General features: G+C 44.6%; 1 protein-coding gene across 1 annotated transcript in view; it reads left to right on the plus strand.

Moving 5' to 3' along the window:
- LOC126092634 (gamma-aminobutyric acid type B receptor subunit 2) overlaps positions 1-21462 on the plus strand; it is a gene marked incomplete at its 5' end in the record, with an annotated part of 461219 nt that overhangs the window by 133987 nt on the left and 305770 nt on the right. The window lies entirely within an intron of this gene.

Below are 21462 nucleotides of genomic sequence, written 5' to 3' on the forward strand. Positions count from 1 at the left end.
ACCTTAATGCTTATTAAGGTCACTTTTTTATGCCTAAACTCCAAGATGTAAGGATCACACCCACTTAGCGGCTTTTATGCCCCATTTGATAATTTTATATTTAGAAATTTATACCTGTTGTTCCCCGCTTCTCCGAGTTTTTATCATCAGCGGTTTCCGTTCTTCGGGATGCCATTTGTGGTGAACTGTGAATTCTTCTCTCTGCTGTCGGACTTGAAGTGACGAGTAGATGACTAATGAGATTGTCCCACATGAGCCAACGATTGCTTGATATCAATAATGAAATGAAATCAAACAGCAATGGTTCGTATTTAAGGGGATCGTGTATGAATGTACTCGTAAAAGACAGCTTATATGATCGAAACTTGAAAGAAATGTGTTTGTTTTCGTGTTTAGACGAACCAAAACAAAATTATAAATCTCAGGGCCGATTTGACTGGGTGTGGGAACGACTCGGTTATTAAGGGCAAGGAGGCGGGGGTGGACGAATCCTCTCACCACTATTCGTTATCGTTCGTCGACATCAGCAATCGCGGCTTTGCCGCGAGGCCCAGCTACGATTTCCACGTTGTCTGCCCGTTGTCGGTTGCGTCGGTGAAGCTGGGCGATCGCGGTGTCGGAAGGCGGATGTTGGCTTCCGCGGTGTCTCCATGACTCCCCCTCTCGCTTCTCCACCCATCTCTGAGCTCATCTCCTCTTCGAAATATTCTTCCTTTCGGCGTTGTCATTATCGGACGAAATTTTCAATGCAGCCCAATGACAGATAGCCGTTTCATTTCCATTCCTCTCCGTGCGGGGTGGAAATTTCCTATCTGACGTGGGCTGGCGTGTGCCTCCTGAATTGACATCTTTGTCACGATTTCACATTCTTGAGATGTTTTCCTGCATTCCGAGGCTGTTGGGAGAGCAGCTACACAACACTTCTTTGTAACCGCTCTCTGTGCGTGGGGCCTGGGACAGACGCATGTCTGGGCTCCGTCTCAAAATCTTTCGGTGTCCTTGACTTATAAGGAATGCCCTTACTGTCTTAAGAACGCTGACTTCTTTCACACGCCTCCCTGAGCCAATTCCCTGCGCTTTGAGTACGTTCCTCCCCGCGCCCATGGGGTGCACATTCCTACTTACTAAGGCAGGTAAAATGACTGCCGCCGGGACAGAAGAACTCACATGCTTTCACGCGTACATTCTTGGCGTTCCGTCCTAATGGTCGCAGGTGTCCATCGGTTCTCGGCACGCTTCTCTTTGTCAGACGGGCCCTTCGCAACGTGTCCGTCCTTGAGTGAGGCGAGGATGTCTGCCCGGCTTCTCGCTACGTGCTTGCAGAATGACTCCTCGGGGGCATGCCCCAGGATGTCTGTTTCCCTCCTCCTCCTTGGCCGCTCGCGGCGCGTTGGCGAAAGTGGTGGCGGTCGGACGTATTGTACCTTACTGTCTTTACACCTCTTGTTCACCTCATTTTTAGCGATTTTTTTTACTTTTCCTTGTTTATAATTTGACTACACTATTTATTTACGTTTTTTTACGTACCCCAGTATTAATCTTATCTTCTTGGCGTTTATCCTTTTCCATTTCACTGTATCTGTTTAACTAATTATTTATTTTGTATAGATTTAATACAGGGTGTTTCAAAACTGACCGGTATATTTGAAACGGCAATAAAAACTAAACGAGCAGCGATAGAAATACACCGTTTGTTGCAATATGCTTGGGACAACAGTACATTTTCAGGCAGACAAACTTTCGAAATTACAGTAGTTACAATTTTCAACAACAGATGGCGCTGCGGTCTGGGAAACTCTATAGTACGATATTTTCCACATATCCACCATGCGTAGCAATAATATGGCGTAGTCTCTGAATGAAATTACCTGAAACCTTTGACAACGTGTCTGGCGGAATGGCTTCACATGCAGATGAGATGTACTGCTTCAGCTGTTCAATTGTTTCTGGATTCTGGCGGTACACCTGGTCTTTCAAGTGTCCCCACAGAAAGAAGTCACAGGGGTTCATGTCTGGCGAATAGGGAGGCCAATCCACGCCGCCTCCTGTATGTTTCGGATAGCCCAAAGCAATCACACGATCATCGAAATATTCATTCAGGAAATTAAAGACGTCGGCCGTGCGATGTGGCCGGGCACCATCTTGCATAAACCACGAGGTGTTCGCAGTGTCGTCTAAGGCAGTTTGTACCGCCACAAATTCACGAAGAATGTCCAGATAGCGTGATGTAGTAATCGTTTCGGATCTGAAAAATGGGCCAATGATTCCTTTGGAAGAAATGGCGGCCCAGACCAGTACTTTTTGAGGATGCAGGGACGATGGAACTGCAACATGGGGCTTTTCGGTTCCCCATATGCGCCAGTTCTGTTTATTGACGAAGCCGTCTAGGTATAAATAAGCTTCGTCAGTAAACCAAATGCTGCCCACATGCATATCGCCGTCATCAATCCTGTGCACTATATCGTTAGCGAATGTCTCTCGTGCAGCAATGGTAGCGGCGCTGAGGGGTTGCTGCGTTTGAATTTTGTATGGATAGATGTATAAACTCTGGCGCACGAGACGATACGTGGACGTTGGCGTCATTTGGACCGCAGCTGCAACACGGCGAACGGCAACCCGAGGCCGCTGTCGGATCACCTGCTGCACTAGCTGCGCGTTTCCCTCTGTGGTTGCCGTACGCGGTCGCCCTACCTTTCCAGCACGTTCATCCGTCACGTTCCCAGTCCGTTGAAATTTTTCAAACAGATTCTTTACTGTATCGCTTTTCGGTCCTTTGGTTACATTAAACCTCCGTTGAAAACTTCGTCTTGTTGCAACAACACTGTGTTCTAGGCGGTGGAATTCCAACATCAGAAAAATTCTCTGTTCTAAGGAATAAACCATGTTGTCCACAGCACACTTGCACGTTGTGAACAGCACACGCTTACAGCAGAAAGACGACGTACAGAATGGCGCACCCACAGACTGCGTTGTCTTCTATATCTTTCACATCACTTGCAGCGCCATCTTTTGTTGAAAATTGTAACTACTGTAATTTCGAAAGTTTGTCCGCCTGAAAATGTACTGTTGTCCCAAGCATATTGCAACAAACGGTGTATTTCTAGCGCTGCTCGTTTAGTTTTTATTGCCGTTTCAAATATACCGGTCATTTTTGAAACACCCTGTACATTCATATGTTTTATACATTTAGTTACCCCACTTTTCTGATATTGCGATTTACACTAGTTTGATTATGTTCTTTTTCCTCTGCTCAAATTTAATTGTCTACTACGCCTACTACGCCACGCTGTGTAGCCCCTCAACTTCCTTCTGCGCTAACTAACTCTCGAGCCCATGATGCTACAGCTACCTTATGTGTGTCATTTACCAGAAGGGAAGAGCAGCGGCGCCGCCTGGCACTGGGGCAGCTTCATACACTGAGGTGATTAAAGTCATAGGTTAGCGATATACAGATGTCGGTAGCATCGTGCAAAAGGTATAAAAGGGCAGGTATTGGCGGAGCTGTCGTCTGTAGTCAAGTGGTCCACGTGAAAATGTTTCGGACGTGATTACGGCCGCACTAGCGCAATTAACGGACTTTGAACGTGGAATGGTAGTTGGAGCTAGACGCATTAGGCATTCCATTTCTGAAATTGTTACGAAATTCAGTATACCGAGATCCACAGTGTCAAAAGTTTGCCGAGAATAATAAATTTCAGGAGTTACCTGTCATCACAGACAACGCAGTAGCCGACTGCCTTCACTTAATGACCGAGAGCATCGCCGTTTGTGTAGAGTTGTCAGAGCTGACAGACAAGCAACACTGCGTGAAGAAACCGCAGAATCAATGTGGGAATCAATGTGGGACTTACGACGGACTACGAGAAACGTACCCATTTGGATAGTGTGGCGAGATTTCGCGTTACTGGGATATGGCAGCAGGCGACCAAAGCGAGTGCCTTTGCTAACAGCATGCCTCTTCTGGGTTGGACCGTGGAAAACCCTGGCCTAGTCAGATGAGTCTCGATTTCAGTTTTTAAGAGTGATGGTACCTGATGAGCTACTGACAGTACAAAGTAGAGAGGACATTAAATTTATGATGAAGACTACCTCTGTCTGCAAGCAGATTGTAAAACCAGCCCTGGCTGGCGATAACGTTACCGGTTATTTGCGGGACAAAATACTTCACTTTCTTATAGACAAACAACACTGCCGACTATACTGGCACTTCCAAGCGATCTTATAACAAAAAAAGCGGCACGCAAACGCAAGATAGTAAGAATCTTGAAGAGGATACGTTCGTTCACTTCCGTAACGGCCGCGCGAAGACTTGGTTAAGACACAGTAAGAGTTATGTAGAACTGTCAATAATTATTTTATAACGATTAATTTTTTTTATAAATCTGAAGTGTCGCCACAAGTATGTTGCTCCCAACCAATGGTGCGTAATCAGATCCGCATTTCAGGGGTAATGCAGCTGTATAATTTGTGTGTGTCGCACGGTCAGCTAGCGGATGAGGTAGTCAGTCATATACAGGGCTATTACAAATGATTGAAGCGATTTCATAAATTCAATGTAGCTCCATTCATTGACATATGGTCACGACACACTACAGATACGTAGGAAAACTCATAAAGTTTTGTTCGGCTGAAGCCGCACTTCAGGTTTCTGCCGCCAGAGCGCTCGAGAGCGCAGTGAGGCAAAATGGCGACAGGAGCCGAGAAAGCGTATGTCGTACTTGAAATGCACTCACATCAGTCACACATAACAGTGCAACGACACTTCAGGACGAAGTTCAACAAAGATCCACCAACTGCCATTCGGCGATGGTATGCGCAGTTTAAAGCTTCTGGATGCCTCTGTAAGGGGAAATCAACGGGTCGGCCTGCAGTGAGAGAAGAAACGGTTGAACGCTTGCGGGCAAGTTTCACGCGTAGCTCGCGGAAGTCGACGTATAAAGCAAGCAGGGAGCTAAACGTACCACAGCCGACGGTTTGGAAAATCTTACGGAAAAGGCTAAAGCACAAGCCTTACCGTTTACAATTGCTACAAGCCCTGACACCCGATGACAAAGTCAAACGCTTTGAATTTTCGGCGCGGTTGCAACAGCTCATGGAAGAGGATGCGTTCAGTGCGAAACTTGTTTTCAGTGATGAAGCAACATTTTTTCTTGATGGTGAAGTGAACAGACACAATGTGCGAATCTGGACGGTAGAGAATCCTCACGCATTCGTGCTACAAATTTGCAATTCACCAAAAGTTAACGTGTCTTGTGCAATCTCACGGTTTAAAGTTTACGGCCCTTTTTCTTCTGCGAAAAAAACGTTACAGGACACGTGTATCTGGACATGCTGGAAAATTGGCTCATGCCACAACTGGAGACCGACAGCGCCGACTTCATCTTTCAACAGGATGGTGCTCCACCGCACTTCCACCACGATATTCGACATTTCTTAAACAGGAGATTGGAAAACCGATGGATCGGTCGTGGTGGAGAACATGATCAGCAATTCATGTCATGGCCTCCACGCTCTCCCGACTTAACCCCATGCGATTTCTTTCTGTGGGGTTATGTGAAAGATTCAGTGTTTAAACATCCTCTACCAAGAAACGTGCCAGAACTGCGAGCTCGCATCAACGATGCTTTCGAACTCATTGATGGGGACAAGCTGCACCGAGTGTGGGAGGAACTTGATTATCGGCTTGATGTCTGCTGAATCACTAAAGGGGCACATATCGAACATTTGTGAATGCCTAAAAAAAACTTTTTGAGTTTTTGTATGTGTGTGCAAAGCATTGTGAAAATATCTCAAATAATAAAGTTATTGTAGAGCTGTGAAATCGCTTCAATCATTTGTAATAACCCTGTATTTAGTTAACGCAGTTGGCATCAGCTGCTTGTACTTGACGTCAGATCTGTGCTCGCTGGACTGCAAGAGTTTCTAAATGACGGCGCAGTGAACGATGCCTTTTTTTATTATCAGATCCCGTGTGGCTACTGTGACCATTTCCTTGCACGCTATGTGATCCTTTAGTGGATACAGAAGCGAGAGAGAAATGCTGTTCATGAATAGAGGATTCAAATATTAATTTGATCTACATCTTATATCACATACTAAAAATAATACATGCGGCATTGGTTGCTAACAGTAGATTTGAATCTAGAAATATGTAAAGATACAAAAGATTTATACATCTGTCACTCTTCTATTCAGAAGGTGTCGAGGCTTGGCCGCTACGGAAGTCTGTAAACGTTATTCGAATGTCGAAAGAAATGGGGTCGTTCCATGAACGTTATAACTTACGTAAATCTGTCGCTGGAGCTCTGAAGGAGGAGTGCTCGTTTCTCGTTCGGAGCGGCATAGTCGTTCGTGGCAGCGCCCCCGTGCCACAGTGGCGGCTGTAGGGAACGCGGCGGCGCAGGTGGCGGCACGCGTATTTGTAAGTGCGGGATATACTGCAGCTACCGTATTCTGAAGACAGTGACTGCTACAGTTCACCCGCTGCTGCAAATAAACTGTCCAGTCACATTAGTGTAACCACCTGTCATAAAGCTGAAAAACCACCTTCTGCAGCGCGAACCGCTGCGAGACTTTCGGGAAAAACCCACCGTGGTACAACAACAAAGTTAGGAAACTACTGCGAAAGCAAAGAGAGCTTCACTCCAAGTTTAAACGCAGCCAAAACCTCTCAGACAAACAGAAGCTAAACGATTTCAAAGTTAGCGTAAGGAGGGCTATGCGTGAAGCGTTCAGTGAATTCGAAAGTAAAATTCTATGTACCGACTTGACAGAAAATCCTAGGAAGTTCTGGTCTTACGTTAAATCAGTAAGTGGATCGAAACAGCATATCCAGACACTCCGGGATGATGATGGCATTGAAACAAAGGATGACACTCGTAAAGCTGAAATACTAAACACCTTTTTCCAAAGCTGTTTCACAGAGGAAGACCGCACTGCAGTTCCTTCTCTAAATCCTCGCACAACCGAAAAAATGGCTGACATTGAAATAGGTGTCCAAGGAATAGAAAAGCAACTGGAATCACTCAACAGAGGAAAGTCCACTGGACCTGACGGGATACCAATTCGATTCTACCCAGTACGCGAAAGAACTTGCCCCCCTTCTAAACAGCCGTGTACAGCAAGTCTCTAGACGAACGGAAGGTTCCAAATGATTGGAAAAGAGCACAGGTAGTCCCAGTCTTCAAGAAGGGTCATCGAACAGATGCGCAAAACTATAGACCTATATCTCTGACGTCGATCTGTTGTAGAATTTTAGAACATGTTTTTTGCTCGAGTATCATGTCGTTTTTGGAAACCCAGAATCTACTATGTAGGAATCAACATGGATTCCGGAAACAGCGATCGTGTGAGACCCAACTCGCTTTATTTGTTCATGAGACCCAGAAAATATTAGATACAGGCTCCCAGGTAGATGCCATTTTCCTTGACTTCCGGAAGGCGTTCGATACAGTTCCGCACTGTCGCCTGATAAACAAAGTAAGAGCCTACGGAATATCAGACCAGCTGTGTGGCTGGATTGAAGAGTTTTTAGCAAACAGAACACAGCATGTTGTTATCAATGAAGAGACGTCTACAGACGTTAAAGTAACCTCTGGCGTGCCACAGGGGAGTGCTATGGGACCATTGCTTTTCACAATATGTATAAATGACCTAGTAGATAGTGTCGGAAGTTCCATGCGACTTTTCGCGGATGATGCTGTAATATACAGAGAAGTTGCAGCATTAGATAATTGTAACGAAATTCAGGAAGATCAGCAGCGGATAGGCACTTGGTGCAGGGAGAGGCAACTGACCCTTAACATAGACAAATGTAATGTATTGCGAATACATAGAAAGAAGGATTCTTTATTGTATGATTATATGATAGCAGAACAAACACTGGTAGCAGTTACTTCTGTAAAATATCTGGGAGTATGCGTGCGGAACGATTTGAAGTGGAATGATCATATAAAATTAATTGTTGGTATGGCGGGTACCAGGTTGAGATTCATTGGGAGAGTCTTTAGAAAATGTAGTCCACCAACAAAGGAGGTGGCTTACAAAACACTCGTTCGACTTGAGTATTACGCATCAATGTGGGATCCGTACCAGATCGGGTTGACGGAGGAGATAGAGAAGATCCAAAGAAGAGCGGCGCGTTTCGTCACAGGGTTATTTGGTGACCGTGATAGCGTTACGGAGATGTTTAACAAACTCAAGTGGCAGACTCAGCAAGAGAGGCGCTCTGCATTGCGGTGTAGCTTGCTCGCCAAGTTTCGAGAGGGTGCGTTTCTGGATGAGGTATCGAATATATTGCTTCCCCCTACTTATACCTCCCGAGGAGATCACGAATGTAAAATTAGAGAGATTAGAGCGCGCACGGAGGCTTTCAGACAGTCGTTCTTCCCGCGAACCGTATGCGACTGGAACAGGAAAGGGAGGTAATGAAAGTGGCACGTAAAGTGCACTCCGCCACGCACCGTTGGGTGGCTTGCGGAGTATAAATGTAGATGTAGATGTAGAAGAGTGCCAATGAGCTTCTGGAATGTGCTGACAGGGATGTGAAGACATGCCGACTCCACTGCTGTAGCCGCCATGCTAGATTTATCAGTTGAGGATCCGTAGCGCGAGCAGCCCGATCGAGGTGGTCCCACAGATTCGAGATTGGGCTTAAATCCGGGAGGTCTGTTGTCTTGAGAATAATCAACTCATCCTGGTGCTCTTCGAGCCACGCAGATACACTACGAGCTATGTAACACATTGCGTTGCCCTGCTGGTAGATGCCATCGTGCTGGGGAGAAACAAACCGTATGTAAGGATGGGAATGGCCCCACACATAGATGGAAACTTCTCTTGATGCTTTACGCCTTCCAGATTGACGAGATACCCCTGGGAATACCATGAAAACATTCCGCAGATCATAACGCTACCTCGTCCTGCGCGCCCCTTCCGACGATTCTTGTAGGGGCTCTGGAACTACCTGTCGGCACTCGGTGGACGTCCAGTTGCGGTACATACTTGGAAATTCCAGCCTTCGTCGCTAATGAACAGCAGTCAGCATGGGTGCCTGAAACGGGCTCTGCTACTAGGGCCATATGTTGCTTAACTGAAACGTTCGCTGAACTGTCGTTGAGGAAGGACTGTTGGGCCTTGTTCATCTGAGTGCTCATTTGTCAACAGTTGCCCGTTCATACACATCTCCACCTTTCACCCTGTCATCTAAGGCCTGTGGTGCACCACACCTGTCTCCGTACCATGTTTGGATGGCGCCATTTTGCCACACATGGTGTACTTTAACCATGACGGTAAGAAAACTTTTTAGAAACATAGCCGTTGTAGAAATCACTTGGCCAGTGATCATGCCCTTTAGGACTTCAGATAAAAGCACCGTTTCCGCATTAAGACAACGACTGCACTGTTTCCCGCGTCCGCCCTACACGCTTTATTTACCCTCCACTCCCTCCACTGCTAGTGCTACCACCTGCAGTCTATGATGTAACACTACCGCCCTGCCGGACGTGCGTTAGCTCAATAAAGCCTGTACTGTAATAAGTTCACGGGCTTCACCTTGTAAACAAGGATTTAGTACATAAGTTGACCGCGTGTACCTAATGGAAGCAATTCGGACTTATTTTCAGTCAATAACTACAGTGATGCGTCAAGCAAATGTAAAGTATAATTGCGCGTTCGTATGGACAAGAAGTACCCACAGTAGATACTACCAATGATTAATAATACGGTCGCCAGCATAATTAGGCATTGAGTGAGTTTTTCCCTGTACAAGTGGTAGCATATTCAAGCATAATGACACGTAGTAATGTTGCGTTTTATAGCAAAATTTAGAACCAGAAAGAATCTACTGAACTAAGGTTTTCTTCTTTTGTATTAGTTTGGATGAGTTACTTTTACACAACACCACACAGTAATGATTATTACGAGCTGCACTTTGTGTATTGATCAGACTGAAATCGGGCATAGATTACCCTAGAATCAGCAATTTTGAAAACACACATACAATGTCACTATTAAAATTGGAAAAAACACTAATACACTTAGGTTTAAGATAGAAATTAATTTTACTGTTCAATTCTGATCAGTACACTTCAAAATGTGCAAGAATAGGCAAGAGAAGGGGGGGGGGGACCCTGAAACTGTTATAGTTGTTATACTGAAACTAGCAAGTCCTGAAGGTACATTAACACTCAAAATTATCAATCTGTGGATAACTACTTTTCTTTTCTTAAATTTTGAATTACTTAGTTATCATTATTTCAGTCACAAATCAATTAACTAACATTGCTAGCTCAATTCAGATTTTATCTTTCAATTTAATCACACTAATATTCTTTACTAACATTTACATTTGCACTCCTATCCTTGAACGTCTTTATAGTATCGATTGGTCTGCAGATTATTTAGTACTAACTGTAACTTTCAGTTCGGGATACTCGGGTTGCACAATATAAGGTAAGGACCCTGTCTAGGTCAATGATAAGGATAAGTGATGGCTAAGGCAATTCTGGTAAAAGTCACGTTATTATTGAACAGTTAGAACAGTTTCAACACTGGTCCACACAGATACACTTCTAAAGATGAAATAAATGTTTGACCTGTGCACGTCGGTACGGCGGATGGCGGGCAGCGAGATAGCGGGCAGCACAGCACACATACAAGCACGGCTAAGGCTCTCCCAGCATCGGCACTTTCATTCTTCTTAGCGTCGTAAACTTTCCAGTTTTGTGCCTGAGAATATAGCCATGCCAAATATTCGTCGGAATCGGCCCATCCGAGGCTCAATGGAATCCACTTTTCCTAGATAGCCTCCTCGGTACAGTACATGTTCCTCTGACCGATGCTCAACTCCGAATGTGTTACTGAGCCCGTTGTGCCGAACCGCGCCAGTGTGCGTTTTCCCGCGCTCGCCTGCATCCACCTTTTCCCGCGCCCCTACAGGTAGGGTATTCACCACAGGTTTTCTACTACACATATTCTAATGCATTACCTACGTATGGACCAAGTGTTTAAATTACAATTTACACATTTTACAATAGTTTTAACATTAAATACATTTTCCTTTGGTTATCAAATTGCTTAAAATCTAACATAAGTAATGACATTCATTTCAAAAGTTGTGTACAGTTTCTTTAACATGACACGAAAAGAAAAAATGTAAAATAATATTTACATTATTTCACATAAATTCAGAAAGAAACATTTATCTAAATGCATAAAGAAAAAAATTATTATAGGTACATTATTGTTACAATGAGTCAACGTTGATGTGTCAGATGGGCGGTGTTCACATGAACGTCACTGGAGCGTATAGTCTCCAACACTTTGTTTTTGGGATTTATCGGGTGAGTCTAGGCACTATAGGGAGAGTGAGTGTTCTTGAATCCCGTAATACATGCATTCAACCTTCCGAGTGCAGCTGTTGACATCTTGGAAGGTGTAAGTTTAACTCGTCCTGAAGATGTAGAAGAAAGGGGAAAACTTGGTCACCAAGAATGTTGCAAGGGACATCCTGGTTCATGTCCACGGTAACCTGAATGGTTTGGTCTAAGTCACGGTGTTCACAGAACCATCTCCAACCTGAACTTCACTTTCTACACACTGTTGATTCTGGGTCTTGCACTAATTGGAAAGAGACAATATTGATACGCTGCCTAGACTCAACGGCTATCCAGTTTCCGTCCTGCGTGGCACATTGAAGACTTGCAGCATTATGCACACCTGGAACAATAGCCTTTTGCGATATACACGATTCCTAACATCTTTTGCATGCAGTTCCCTTCGCAATGTTCGCTTGTAAAATAGTTGAGATGGACATGTCAGCAGCATTTCCTGGCGAATTTTAAACCTATTATCAGCAGAAAGCCACTGCACTTTTTGATTCAAAAATTGCTGACACCAGCATCAGCAGTCCTCGAACTGATGACATCAGCGTCAGCATTCCTGGAATCACTTCCGGTGCCCAGGTAACTGTACTTGTTGGGACACTGACAATGACATCAGCATTCCTGAAATTCTGACATCATCGTATTCATACAATTGTACGAAGACCATGACGTCATCGTATCAGTGCCCTCTTGAGGCCACAACTACCCACTGCCTTTCGCTTCCCACAACCCTGCATGTTGTGGAACTGCTCATCGACGTCATCGTTCTGTTTGCAAATCGCTGTGGTCCCCGGACCGCCCCCTCGTGTCTTTGACCAATTTTAATTTTCATAGTTTGACTGTGCGAACGCCATCATTTGCAGTTTGCACTTCGAAGATGAAGTCGCACCATTGCTTTTGGGCAGTATGCACTCAATTCTAGCTCAGTGCTCAGGTATATGGTATTACGTGAATTCTGTTATTCCCTGTAGTGAGAAGAAGACAGTGTGAAATAATGAAGTGAAGATTCTGTATCGTCAAATATATAGAGAGACATCTGCTATTATTTATAACTTTTGAGAATCAGTTCATCGAATTGCTTTGTCACAGCCAGCTCTGGTATGGCCGACGTAAAGTTTGTAAGTAACTGCTGCGAGCTGATAGTGTTTCCAAGAAAGTCTGATTCTTGTTGGTGGACGCAAGCGCTGTGTTGGTGTTGGCTGCCTGCAATCTGAAGGCAGAGTTGAGTCATGCCTGGTCACGTTGAGAGTATGAACAACGCGACACTCTCTGGATAAAATTGCTAACTTGTTTGGTACTTGAGTATCCGCGCCGCGTTATTTCATTTGAGAGTTTCAGTGCGATATGACCGATGTTGTGTAGTGGCACACGGAATTTTAATTAATTGTGCATGCTGCAAAGTGTTTGATGTGAGTCGCGTTTTCGACAATAAATCGTACTATTCGTGATTTCCTAACAATAGCTGTTCTTCTTAATACCTGTCGTCATCCGCTTCCCGAGATTATCAGTTATTTGGTTATATCACTCACTCAATTGATCCTGAATACAATGGTAAACAGCTGTTGGTGATGATTTATTCACGACTGGTTCCGCTGCGTTAAAGCTTATGAAAGTCTAGTTTGCCATAAATTTAAACGTCTGTGGCAGCCCATATTATAAAGTTTTGTTAGTCTCTTAATCAACGGACTTAAGAGAGGCAGCAGGATCATCGAAATATACGGCACGCATCCGACGACCGTGTTGTAACGCCATAACGTGATCTGTAAAATACACACACACCAAAAAAAGTTTTGCATCACCCTAGTTCCCAGAGCTCCTGGAGATAGGCGTTGACTGTGGATATTTCATCACAGACACAGTCCCTTTGACTGCTCAGAGATGTCACTAAACCTGTCCAGAGGTGTAAACAACCATGCATGAGCAGCACCTATTAGACGGAGGGGGTCCGACGGCCGATCAGTTACCGTCATTCCACCAGGAAGGACGTACACGGCTCGTATTGTCTGTAGTTCAAACATGCCTGGACGGTCAATACCGCACTTTGATCGCTTCCGCATTGTTACTTTGTGCCAGGAAGGGCTCTCAACAAGGGAAGTGTCCAGGCGTCTCGGAGTGAACCAAAGAGATTTTGTTCAGACATAGAGGAGATACAGAGAGTCAGGAACTGTCGATGACATGCCTCGCTCAGGCCGCCCAAGGGCTACAACTGCAGTGGATGACCGCTACAAACGGATTACGGGTCGGAGAAACCCTGACAGCAACGCCATCGTGTTGAATAATGATTTTAGTGCAGCCACAGGGCATCGTATTACGCTTCTAACTGTGCGCAATAGGCTGCATGATGCGCAATTTCTCTCCCGACGTCCATGGCGAGGTCCATCTTTGCCACCACGACTTCATGCAGCGCGGTACAGATGGGCCCAACAACATGTCGAATGGACCGCTCAGGATTGGAATCACGTTCTCTTCACCGATGAGTGTCGCCTTCAACCAGACAATCGTCCGGGACGTGTTTGGAGGAAACCCGGTCAGTCTGAACGCCTTAGACACACTGTCCACCAAGTGCAGCAAGGTGGAGGTTCCCTGATCTTTTGGGGTGGCATTATGTGGGGCCGACATACGCCACTGGTGGTCATGGAAGGCGCCGTAACGGCTGTACGATATGTCAATGCCATCCTCCGACCGATAGTGCAACCATATTGGCAGCATATTGGGCGAGAAATTTGTCTTCACGGACGACAGTTCGTGCCCTCATCGTGCACATCTTGTGAATGACTTTCTTCAGGATAACGACATCGCTCGACTAGAGTGGCGAGCATGTTCTCAAGACATGAACCCTACGAAGATGCTTGGGATAGATTGAAAAGGGCTGTTTATGGACGACGTGACCCACCAAGCACTCTGAGGGAGACACGCCGAATCGCCGTTGAGGAGCGGGATAGTATGCCACGAAGAATACAGGCATGCATCAATGCAAGAGGACGTGATACTGGGTATTAAAGGTACCAGTGTGCAAAGCAGTCTGGACTAACACCTATGAAGGTCTCGCTGTTTGGTTGCACAACATGCAATGTGTGGTTTTCATGAGCAATAAAAGGGCGCAAATGATGTTTATGTTGATCTCTACTCCAATCTTCTGTACAGGTTCCGGAACTCTCGGAACCGATGTGATGCAAAACTTTTTGACGTCTGTATTAGCTGGGAGGCACTACGTCCTTGAGGGAAGCTGTGCCCCAAATTATTCAAAGACTATGAGGGTGTCGCACCTGCGTATACTCTGCGTATGTGGCGTAATAGAGGCATATTCATGGCATATGTACGGCGTCGCGACAGTGCAACGCCAGCTTTACAGTCGTGTAAAGCCGGAATTACACTGGAGTCGTAAAGACATGTTATATGTCAGCTCGTCATTTGTTTCTGGGACTCATAATTAATTTTCATAATAAAATGAAACACCGGCAACCGTCGTTTTTACTGTATTTTATTATATTATAACCAATATTGGTGACTCAATTCTCCATCTTCAGTCACCGAAACTGGTTGCAGTATAATAAAGTGACATCAAAATGGTGACTGCAGATGTTTCATTTTACTGTGCAAGTGAACGGCCGAATTCCCGCCGACCATTAATCGCTAGGAAGGATATAGAAAACTATAATTAATTTCGTACTCATAAGGACATGAGTTATTAATAGCCATCAGCTGTTGCTGTCGATTCGGGGTCTGTGCTTTATGGTGAGACCTACTCGTATTTACAAAATATCACTCCACTATCAAATAAAAACCTGGATTAACGTCACTGCTTCTATAAAGTCTTGATAGGGTACAGGTACAACTAATACTTTGTGCTGTGCTTTCATAATTGTTTTTGGAAAATTGGAAATTTGTGGCGAGGGCTATGGGACCAAACTGCTGAGGTCATCGGTCCCTGCGCTTACACACTACTTAATCTTACTTAAACTAACTTACGCTATGGACAACACACACACCCTTGCGCGTGGGGGGAACCGCATGAACCGTTACAAGGCGGCTTAATTGTTTTTGATATTGACAAATGGGGCACACTCTCTTTTACATCATGTATAATTTTTTGATACTCATTTGTTCTTTCAATGACTATGTTAGGCATATTCTTCTTAGCATCTGCACTTAAATCGAATGAGCGTTTACAGTTATTTGCTGCATGATAAAACGTTAGGTTACAGAACTATGACCGCGGCTATTTCTGCCTCCAAATATTTTATACTGTTCTCAATATCGATTGAGGTATTGCCTCTTTGCGTATTACTCACTCGACTTTCCCGCATTTCTGATTGAAGTTGCAACCCTTTGTGCTAGCGTGCTCCGAATTGTAGCGCGTAACAAGACGATGTGTAACACAACTACATTGGTGCGTGAGAGGCCCTTAGAAAACCGAAAGCACGAATTCAAAGAGTTCATTCACGCATGAAGCACCTTCTCCTTCTGCATGAAAACGCCAGATCACACACGAGCGCCTTGGGTTCAGTGCCATCAGACATCCTCCATACAGTCCTGACATCGCTTCCTTCGATTATCATCTGTTCCGAAATTTAAGAAACACCTTGGAGAACTTCACTTTGATAGCGAGGAAGTGGTGGAAGCAGAGTTCGGTTGTGGCTCCGTCAACAAAGTCTTATATTCTGCAGTGACACTTTCAACAAATTGGTCACTCGTTGACAGTAATGTGTTCATTGTCAGGGTGACTACGTTGAGAAATGAGTATGCAGACATGAAGAACAAAAATGTAAAATATTAATAACGTTTCCTCCATTTTAAAAACTTTAAGAGCTTTCACATAAGAAATTCGGAAGCATTACTTTTGAGCAAAGCCTCGCATTACAACAATCAGCCTACGTCTGTTTTAGATGCACGCTGCTATTTTCATGCAGCAGGAAACGTCATGGAATTAAATAAAATTAATAAAAATTTTACCGTTACACGGTGTTGGAAATGTCTTAACTGAAATGGTCCGGCTACAAATGACAGGTAAATCGCAATAAGACGTCTATGATATGCGTTGCACATTGCATCATCCATACGCTGGTTCGGCAGTTAACAGTTGTGGCCCTGTTGATTAGGCAGGGTCGTACCACATCTGATGGGAAAATTGGGTTTTCCATTGTCCTGAGGCAAAAAACCACATAAAAACAACATTTGTAGAATTAACACAATCGTAACGACAAAGTAACTTATGTTAATATTTACCACCATTTTGCAGAATATGCTATGACATCATAACACAGTGCATTTTCAAGGTATCTTACCTCAGGAGCTATTTTTTTTTTATCACTGCTTCTCCATAAGCTCATATGGACATCAGCTTTTGAGTAATCATTAACGCACAGCACTTGGATATTGAATATAAATGTGCATCTGCAAGAATGGATATCTGTACACATGCTGCAGTCCTTTTTTGGCAGGGCCATCTCCGGGAGAAGACTACCAAGGAGGAGGTGACCATGAGAAAAGGACCGAATATCCAGCGAAAAGATAACGTTCTACGTGTCGGGGAGTGGAATGTCAGAAGTTTGAACTTGATAGGGAAGCTAGAAAATCTGCAAAGGAAAATGCTAAGGATCAACTTAGATATAGTGGAGGATCACTGAAGTGAAACGGAAGGAAGACAAGACTTACTGGTCAGCTGACTGTAGGATAACATCAACAGCATCAGAAAATGGTATAACGGGAATATAATTCGTTATGAATCGGTAGGTAGGACAAAGAGTGAGCTGTTGTGAACAGTTCAGTGATACGGTTGTTCTCATAAGAATCGACAACATATCAACACAGGCAACGATAATTCGGGCATACATGCCGACAACCCAACCCGAAGATGAACAGACAGTTAGTATATGAGAATAATGAACTGGTAATTCTGTACTTAAAGGGAGATGAAAATCCAATAGTCCTGGGGTACTAGAATTCGGTTCTAGGGAAAGGAGTAGAAGAATGGTTTACGGGAGAATTTGAGCTTGACACTAGCAATAAGAGAGGACAAAAATTTATCCAGTTCTGCAGTAAATTTCAGCTAGTAATAGAGAATACTCTGTTCAGAAATCACAAGTAGGGGAGCCATACTTGGAAAACGTCTGGATGTACGTGAAAGTTTCAGTTAGATTACATGATGATCAGGCAAAGATTCCGAAATAAGACACTGGATTGTAAGACTTACCCAGGAGCAGATGTATACACAGATCACAATATGAAGGACTTATTTCAATAGTGGTACAAGTCCATTACCTGCACCTTTCTGTCTACAATGCTTCTGAAATTAATGGCCGAAACAAACAGAAAGAAAGGTTCATCTTTAACAAGAAGCCATATTCTTGAATATTTCTGGTATCTCAACTGCAGATTTTTCAGCGCTCATTTAACTTTAGGACTCTGTATCTCAGAATGAACAAAAATGGACTTGTACCACTATTGAAATAAGCCCTTCATATATTAGTGATGAAGACTAGGTTGAAGCTTAAGAGTCTAGTAAGGAAGCATCAGTGTGCGAAGAAATGGAATAGGGAAGTGCTGAGAAATGAAGAGATACGCTTGGAGTTCTCTGAGGCTATAGATACTGCGATAAGGAATAGTTAAGTAGGCATTTAAATTGAAGAGGAATGGTCATCTCTAACAAGGGCAGTCACAGAAAAATGGTTCAAATGGCTCTGAGCAGTATACACTCCTGGAAATTGAAATAAGAACACCGTGAATTCATTGTCCCAGGAAGGGGAAACTTTATTGACACATTCCTGGGGTCAGATACATCACATGAACACACTGACAGAACCACAGGCACATAGACACAGGCTACAGAGCATGCACAATGTCGGCACTAGTACAGTGTATATCCACCTTTCGCAGCAATGCAGGCTGCTATTCCCCCATGGAGACGATCGTAGAGATGCTGGATGTAGCCCTGTGGAACGGCTTCCCATGCCATTTCCACCTGGCGCCTCAGTTGGACCAGCGTTCGTGCTGGACGTGCAGACCGCGTGAGACGACGCTTCATCCAGTCCCAAACATGCTCAATGGGGGACACATCCGGAGATCTTGCTGGCCGGGGTAGTTGACTTACACCTTCTAGAGCACGTTGGGTGGCACGGGACACATGCGGACGTGCATTGTCCTGTTGGAACAGCAAGTTCCCCTGCCGGTCTAGGAATGATAGAACGATGGGTTCGATGACGGTTTGGATGTACCGTGCACTATTCAGTGTCCCCTCGACGATCACCAGTGGTGTACGGCCAGTGTAGGAGATCGCTCCCCACACCATGATGCCGGGTGTTGGCCCTGTGTGCCTCGGTCGTATGCAGTCCTGATTGTGGCGCTCACCTGCACGGCACCAAACACGCATACGACCATCATTGGCACCAAGGCAGAAGCGACTCTCATCGCTGAAGACGACACGTCTCCATTCGTCCCTCCATTCACGCCTGTCGCGACACCACTGGAGGCGGGCTGCACGATGTTGGGGCGTGAGCGGAAGACGGCCTAACGGTGTGCGGGACCGTAGCCCAGCTTCATGGAGACGGTTGCGAATGGTCCTCGCCGATACCCCAGGAGCAACAGTGTCCCTAATTTGCTGGGAAGTGGCGGTGCGGTCCCCTACGGCACTGCGTAGGATCCTACGGTCTTGGCGTGCATCCGTGCGTCACTGCGGTCTGGTCCCAGGTCGACGGGCACGTGCACCTTCCGCCGACCACTGGCGACAACATCGATGTACTGTGGAGACCTCACGCCCCACGTGTTGAGCAATTCGGCGGTACGTCCACCCGGCCTCCCGCATGCCCACTATACGCCCTCGCTCAAAGTCCGTCAACTGCACATACGGTTCACGTCCACACTGTCGCGGCATGCTACCAGTGTTAAAGACTGCGATGGAGCTCCGTATGCCACGGCAAACTGGCTGACACTGACGGCGGCGGTGCACAAATGCTGCGCAGCTAGCGCCATTCGACGGCCAACACCGCGGTTCCTGGTGTGTCCGCTGTGCAGTGCGTGTGATCATTGCTTGTACAGCCCTCTCGCAGTGTCCGGAGCAAGTATGGTGGGTCTGACACACCGGTGTCAATGTGTTCTTTTTTCCATTTCCAGCAGTGTTGGACTCGACTACTGAGATAATCAGTCCCCTATAACTTAGAACTACTTAAACCTAACTAACCTAAGGACACCACAAAAATCCATGCCCGAGGCAGGATTTGAACCTGCAGTCACAGAAGTTGGAAGGAAAAACGTAGGTACACGAAAAGTATTGGGAAGAAACGTTGGGTAACGACGAAATAATTCACTTGATCTACTAAAGAAGGAAGTACAAAAATGCGCAAGGAAATTCAGGAACACAGAAATACAGGTCACTTAGAAATGAAGTAAATGAGAAGTGAAAGGAAGCTAAGGCGAAATGGCTGCATGAAAACTGTGCAGAAATCGGAAAAGAAATGCTTGTCGAAAGGACTGACTCAACATACAGAAAACTCAAACAGCCTTCTTTGAAATTAGAAGCAAAGGTATTAACTGTAAGAGTGCAATGGGAAATCTACTGTTAAATGCAGAGAAAAGAGCAGATAGGTGGAATGAGTACATTGAAAGCCTTTGAGGAGGAAGGCTTTTCTGATGACGTATTAAAGACGGAACAGGAATCAAAATAGAACACATAGGGGATCCATTATTATAATCAGAAGAGTTACGATCGAATAAGACAGAAGGGGTAGCTAACATCCCAAAAGAAGTTCTAAAATAATTGGGGTAAATGACAACAAAACGACTGTTCATCTTGGTGTGTGTAGAGTGCATTGGTCTGGCGATATCCTGTCTAACTTTCGGAAAAACATCAACCCTCACAATTCCGAAGATTACAAGAGCTGATAAGTGCGAAAATTATCTCACAATCAGCTTAACAGCTCTTGCATCCAAGTTTCTGACAAGAGTAATAATCACAGTAATGGAAAAGAAAATTGAGGATGTATTAGATGACAATCAGTTTGGCTTTAGGAAAGGTAAAGACATGAGAGAGGTAATTCTGACGTTGTGATTGATAATGGAAGCAATATTAAAGAAAAATCAAGACACAATCGTAGGATTTGTCGAACTGGAAAAAATTCCAAATTATCAAGATGTCCGAAATTCTGAGAGAAATAGGGGTAAGCTTTGACTAAACACGGGGAATGTACGATATGTACAAGAGCCAAGAGGGAAGAATAAAAATGGAACATGAAGAACGAAGTCTTCGGATTAAAAAGGGTGTAAGGCAGGGATGTAGTATTTCGCCCCTAATGATCAGTCTATACATAGAAGAAGCAATGTTGGAAATAAAAGGGAGGTTCAATGTGGAATTAAAATTCAAGGATGAAGGATATCAGTGACAAGATTCGCTGATGACATCGCTATCCTCAATGAAAGTGAAGAAGAATGACAGGACCTGTTGAATGAATTAAACAGTGTAATGAGTACGAAATATGGATTGGAGGTAACTCGAAGAGAGAAAGAAGTCATGGGAAGTAGCAGAAAATAATAGAGGAAACCGAGACTAGAATACATTCAACATGTAACTGAGGACGATGGTTACAAGTGTTACTCTGAGATGAAGATGTTGCCACGGGATAGGAATTAGTGCGGGCCGCATCAAACCAGTCAGAAGATTGACGACTCAGAAACAAAACAATAGAAGAGGATATACATTTCGGTTTGTTCTACCAAATCGCCATTTTTCGGCTTTGGCTTTCTGCGGAATCTTATGGTTTTAACATCTTCCATGTTTTGCATCTTACCAAACTGCCAGTTTTACAGCCATATCCACCAGCTTCCGGTTCTGGTGTCATTCGATTAACATCTTGCGGAATATGCTGTGACACCACACATTGTGAAGTGTCAAATTATTTTACCTCAAGATTTGTTTTAACTCTGCTTCTGGCTGCAGCACATATGGTTACCAGTTGGTCACATGATTGCCTGGTATCAGTTACACACCATTCACGGCCTTCCTAAGCTGGCATCATGCTCGTCGAAGGAAGCGACTAATATTTTATCTGTTAAGCTTATTTATGTGAGAGTATTATCCGATAGTCCGCCG

This window comes from Schistocerca cancellata, chromosome 7 (assembly GCF_023864275.1).
Source record: "Schistocerca cancellata isolate TAMUIC-IGC-003103 chromosome 7, iqSchCanc2.1, whole genome shotgun sequence".
Lineage (NCBI taxonomy): Eukaryota > Metazoa > Arthropoda > Insecta > Orthoptera > Acrididae > Schistocerca > Schistocerca cancellata.